The sequence below is a fragment of the Triturus cristatus genome, chromosome 2_1 (assembly GCF_964204655.1).
Source record: "Triturus cristatus chromosome 2_1, aTriCri1.1, whole genome shotgun sequence".
NCBI lineage: Eukaryota > Metazoa > Chordata > Amphibia > Caudata > Salamandridae > Triturus > Triturus cristatus.
In genome coordinates this window covers 967,036,189-967,042,356 of record NC_140581.1, presented here as the reverse complement: position 1 = coordinate 967,042,356, position 6,168 = coordinate 967,036,189, and the positions used below count along the sequence as shown (strand labels likewise).

Here is a 6,168-nt window from a genome sequence, read left to right as displayed (position 1 = left end):
GGTTCGGGCTCGAGCAGGAGAGCGGGTGAGCATCAGCTGCTGAGGGGTAGCCCCTGCAGCCCCTGGCACATAGAGAGGTGGTTAGAGGCCAGTGCGAAGCAAGGCTAGGCACTTGGTAAAAATCCTAGGCTGCTGGTCTGCTGCGGTTAGTGCTGGTCCCTAAAGAAGGGAGGTCCCAGCCTGTGTGCAAGTGGAAAATAAACAAGTGCAGGATAGGGCTGTGCTTGGCTATCTGCAGGAAGCTTGCAAAGGAGGGCAGTTGTTAAAGGGAAGTGTGCAAATATGCTTGAGGGTAGCCTCCTTCAGACACGTGAGCTGTTTCAGAACAAGAGGCCTGTAATGGCAGCCTCCAATGCCTGCGGCCATACTGCCCTGAATGTGCCCGATCTCGGAAGCTAAGCAGAGTCGGGCCTGGTAAGTACTTGGATGGGAGACCGCCTGGGAATACCAGGTGCTGTAGGCATTATGCCTCTCGCTCACACCAGGTTGTGCTCATCTGTCCCACAATCACACAGAATCTTCCTCGCTAATGGCACGTTAAAAAGAAAAAAAGATTCTGCTCTTTAAAAAAAAAAAAATATTTATAAAGAAACCAGCATCAAGTTTACAATATGCATGGCCCTTAACTTTCCAATCCAAAACTGAAAGACAATGAAGAAAACCTTTGCCCTAAGGCAGGACAGAGGACCCCCAGTTAAGATAACGCTGCTGGCAGACTTTAGAAGCCAGTTACTCTGCTCGTTTTACCTATTTTAAATAACTGTCACTTTATACAGCTTTGTGCACTGCGCCGTGTGTTTTAATTCACTGCCGCTCTGCGCTAAGTGAAATCTGCCTGCATTTGTATACTGCAATATTGGGGGATTGGAAGGGTTTGGGTAATTTTACAATTGTACCCCTGCCTCTGAATACCTCTTGTTCCTCGCGTCTGCTCTCCGGTCGACCACAGCTGTTGCTGATTGTGTGGAGGGAGCTCTGACGCTACATTTCCCCTCACTTCCGCTTGGACATTGAAGGGCGCCATCTTGGGAGGGAGACGGTCTAGTCTCTCCACAAGATCACCGGCACCACACTACAAAATCAGGAAATGGCGCCGACGCGCAGCGGACGCGTACAGTGGGCACGCCGGCGGCGTGCCGAAGGCGTGCCAAAGGCAAGCCCATCTGCACCCGTCCGCGTCCGGAACACGCCCAGCGCCAGCCATGCTGCAGGTTTTCAAGAAGACAAAGTCTTTTCACCGAATTTCCTAAGACAGTTGAACACCAAAAATCAGTGTGAACACTATCTGGAGGCGGATAAAATTAGAGGCCCTGTTACTTGCTGGAAATGCCAAGCACAGGTACCTTTTGTCGAACTTAATCATGCAACAACAAAAGACAAAGGAGTTAACCATCAGGCGGTAATAAAGTGGGGACTAATTAATGCACGCTCTCTAGTTAAACATGCATTGGACATTAGAGAACTAATCTTAGATAATCATTTAGACTTTCTATGTATCACCGAAGCCTGGTTAAAAGAGGACTGCAATCCAGATATCGCAGTCGCCTTGCCTCCTAATTTTACCAACTGTAGGAAAGATAGAGAGGATGGTAGGGGGGAGGAGTGGCTATCATTCATAGAGAAACCCTACAATGAAAGAATTTTAATTTACATGAGTTTAAGGGAGCGGAAGCCTTGGTTTCTGCTGTGCCATAAACGGATCATCCTCATTTTCTAGTATTTCAATATACCGCCCTCCTGGCAACAGCTGTACATTTTGGACTCATTAGGGGACACCCTTAGCCAAGCCCTGCTTAGATACGCTAATTTTACACTGCTCAGAGATATTAATCTACAACTAGAATGTAATAATAATCCGGGGGTCACCACCTTTTTGGAAACAGTCACTCCACTGTGCCTGAACCAACTAGTTCAGGGGCTGACACACAGGGCAGGACATACGCTGGATACAGTCTGCTCCAATCTTACCTCACTTCAGATAGAGGCTCCAATCCCGCAGGCCTGGTCTGATCACTATTTTATTCCTCTGGCTATCCCAATACCCAAGTCAGAACACGTAGCCATGAACAGCAACACAGGAGTGCCAAGGCTTAAATGGCATCTGCTAGCCACTAATCCCAGCTTACCCACAATTGCCCAGGATAAGGTATCAACCTTAACTGGCAAGCCAGCAGAGAATTCCCACCATTTCCACAGTTGGATGACGGCTATAAGTGAGGAACTAATTCCCTCAAAGCACACCAACAGAAGGGGTAAAAGGAAACTACATAACGATCCATGGTTCACGAAAGATCTAGCAAAACAACATCTACATTGTAAACAACTAGAACGTAGATGGAGAAGGGGATACGAAGTAGCCAATTTACATATTTATAAAACCCACAGGTAACAATATCACTTGGCTATTAAATTAGCTAAGAAAGAGTACTTCGGTAATAGAATAGCCATGGCGAAGCAAAACCAAAAAGAGATTTTTGAAATTGTAAAAAATTGTATTGATCCCAAAGCTCTACATTCAGAAATTCCCCCCTCTCAAATGCTTTGCAATGATATTGCAACATATTTTGAGGACAAGATCAAGAATATTCAAAAGGATTTTGGAACATCTAGCTTACCTGAATCTATTAACGAACATGAGTTGGATCATAGGCAGGGCAGGCCCGTCCTTCAAGCCTTTCAAACTGTTACGTTACCCCAGACACATGAAGCCATCTTAGCATGCAAATCAGGTTCGCCACTGGATGCTTCCCTCCCAATGATATTACATCATATTATTGACATAGTGAATCCTGTGGTTAATAACATTGTAAATTCCTCTTTATCCTCAGGCATAGTGCTGGATGAATGGAAATTCGCCATTGTAAAACCATTAAAGAAAAAACAAAATATAGACCCCTCTAATCTTTCCACTTACAGGCCCATATCCTTACTACCTATTTTAGGTAAGATCACAGAGAGAATGGTCCATAAGAAACTCTCCAATTTTTCTGAATCAGCTCAGATCTTCCACCCCGTCAATCTGGCTTTCGCCTGAAACATTCCACGGAATCCGTGCTACTGGAAAAATCGGACACCCTGAAATTTATTACAGACAACGGCAGAAGGCAGCTCTGATCCTTTTGGATCTGTCTGCCGCATTTGACACCATCTCACATAACATCTTGCTAGCCAGACTAAAATCTTGCGGCGTTTCCAATATTGCTCCGGCCTGGATCACATCCTTCCTGTCGAATCGGAGGCAAGCAGTCTCCCTGGGTACCTTTCTCTCCCCTCAGAACATAGCATCACCACGGTGTCCCACAGGGTGCCTCACTTAATCCTCTTCTCTTCAATATATACAAGGCCCCACTTATCTCCCTCATCTCGGCTCACGGAATTGAAACTTCTTATGCTGATGATACTCAGCTGATCCTGTCACTGGAAAAAACTCCATGGATGCTGAAGAAAATTTCAAAGCCTGTCTTACGGCGGTCATCAAATGGATGAAAAACAACCACCTCCGTTGCAATACGGATAAGACTGAAATCCTATTGATAGGGAAAAATAATCCCTTTCAACCCAAGGAATGGTGGCTGGAAGAGGCAGAAGCCCCTCCATCCACCGTGGAAGTATAAAAAAATCTGGGGGTGTGGTTTGATTCTTCCCTTTCCTTCAAACCCCACGCACTTAAGGTGGTGGGTACATGCTTTGGCCTAATTAAAACCTTGAAAAAATTATTTGATTTGATTCCGCTTGCTGCAAGGAAAACAGTGGCAGTGGCCTTAATACTCTCACGCCTTGACTACTGTAATAGCCTTCTGGCAGGGGTTAACAAATCAACCCTGAGGAGACTACAGGTAGTGCAACATGCAGCAGCTAGATTGGTCTTAAAAATTCCCCGCGGGGCGTCTGCCTCAGCGGCTTTGAAGACCCTCCATTGGCTCCCGTTACACAAAATAATTTTATTCAAACTACTCACGACCTTCAGAGCAACTCGCCGATTAGGGCCGGTATATCTCTTCACAAGATTTACACCATACTCGACAACGAGGACACTCAGATCCACTTCTGCAAACCTTCTGAAATTGCCAGGCTTCAAACTCAAAACCAAGGGAGGGGAGTCGGCTACTGTGTTAGGGGCAAGGGCTTGGAACTTTATGCCAAACAAATTAAGATCAATGGAATCTGAAGAGCAGTTCAGGAAGGCTCTAAAGACATGGATCTACGGAACATCTGATGAGTCCTGCCTTGCACTCATCTAGATTCCAACTCCTTACTGCTGAAGCTCGTTATCTGGCAACGCCAGGAGGCTCCTTTGGGAGTGACAGTTTGCGCTTTATAAATGCCACATTTCATTTCATTTTCTTCTGCCGGTCAGCGGGGAGCTGCTGCAACCTGCTGCTGATGGACTGCAGCTGATCACGCTCCAGTTACAGGCCCCCCTCTCTTGGCTGTCCCCAGCAGCCCGGGAGCAGGGGGGTGCTGAGGCAGAGAGCCAGGCCGGTGACATTAAGGGCCCTGGACCCAGGCAGTACTCAGAGTCTCTCCTCTATCTCTTCTATATGCACAGACGTGAACACTCAGTACACACCAACATGCTCCGAGTAGGAATGCGTCCGTCTCTCGGGGAGGGACAAGGCGGCCCTCAGATTCCCAGCTGCTTGGAAGGTGAAAGCAGGCATGGTGTGGTGCTGAACGCAAGCAGAGCATGTCATGTTGTGGTGCCTGAAGGAGGAGAAACTCTATAAAGAAAATAGTGCTTACAAGTCACGTATCGTGTAACAACTTAAGTAAAGGGGTCAGTAGCCATGGGAGGCTACAAATAAAGACAAAGCAGTACTAAGGAAGGAATAACAAACTGACTACTTAATCAAAAGCCTGCATTTAAGAAGGACAAACACAGAAGCCAATGACAAATATGGGTGAAGAGGGGGAGGGGCTTCTCTTCCATACTCGACTACAGCAGATTACCAGAGCAGTGCATGCGCGCTGGCTCAGGCTCGACATAAAAACACAAGTGGCGTTTTAATTTTTTTCAGAAACAAATTGTATTGAAACACAATCACAAGCATTGTGGTCTATTAACCCCCTGAGGCCACCATCCCTGTGATTGTGATCAATTAAACTGAGCCGCAATTTGCTATCTACGTCAAGAATATTACTGAGAAAGGCGGATTGCAACCCTCTCTGAATCAGAATTTTGTGAATCAACCTATTAGTTCATAAGTTAATTCGCAAAATTCCACGCTGGTGGCACAACTACAGATTGCAAATTGTGACCAGTTTTTGCAACCAGTGCAAGGATACATCTGGCCCTATGACCATTCACGGGGAAACAACTAATAAACAGAGGTCTGTAAAGGTGATTGTTGTATTCTTTTTACTGCAGAGACCCATGCTTTAATGTTCAGCATTTCACCTACTCTATTAAATCAGCATGTATTTGTTTGAAAGAGCACCCCAGCCTCCCACAAAACAAACATGTATTTAAAAAGTACCTAACGAGGTATGCCATTCTTAGCCTAGGTCCCCTAAATGTGTGGAGCAGGACAGGTGTGGTGAATAAGTGTGACCAGAAAGAACAGTCACTAGATTAAGGGAGTAAAAATTGCACCTAGAAGATGCTTGTATCTAATCGAAGGTGGTGTCAAAGGAGCAGTAGCAAATTGTGCGTAGAAGAACAGGGGTGTTAAAGTTTTTATCTTTTTGAGATGGACAGAACATGATGGATGCAACTGATGCATTTGACTAATATCACCGAAGTCCATGCCAGTGCACAGCACCAATGTGTATGGTCGGTAAACTCCCAGCGACAATGAACACGTCATTTGGTGTTGCTACGATTTGCAGAATAGGCCCCCTTATGTATTTTACATAGCCTCTTATTTTAATGTATGGACTGTTTCCTGCACCAGCGCAAATGGCTGAGGCAACACATGCCCTAGGAACATGGAGACAGTGCCACATAAAGAGCGGGTTAGGGACACAGGTCGTGCACTGGCAAGGGGGAGGTGAGGCAGGGTAAAGAAGTAAGGAAAGGAGAGGAAGACACAAGACAAACACTGGGGGAGGTGAGGCAGGGCAAAGAGGCAAGGAATGGAGAGGAAGACATAAGACAAACACTGGGAGAGGGGGGCGAGGCAGGGTAAAAGAATCAAGGATATGAGTGGAAGACCCAGGAACGGGGAG

At 46.1% G+C, this 6,168-nt stretch overlaps 1 pseudogene; it reads left to right on the top strand.

Annotated features, from left to right (window-relative positions):
• Window positions 1-354: 354 nt before the first annotated feature.
• LOC146866129 (5S ribosomal RNA) lies at window positions 355-463 on the top strand (annotated as a pseudogene).
• The last annotated feature ends 5,705 nt before the right edge of the window (window positions 464-6,168 follow it).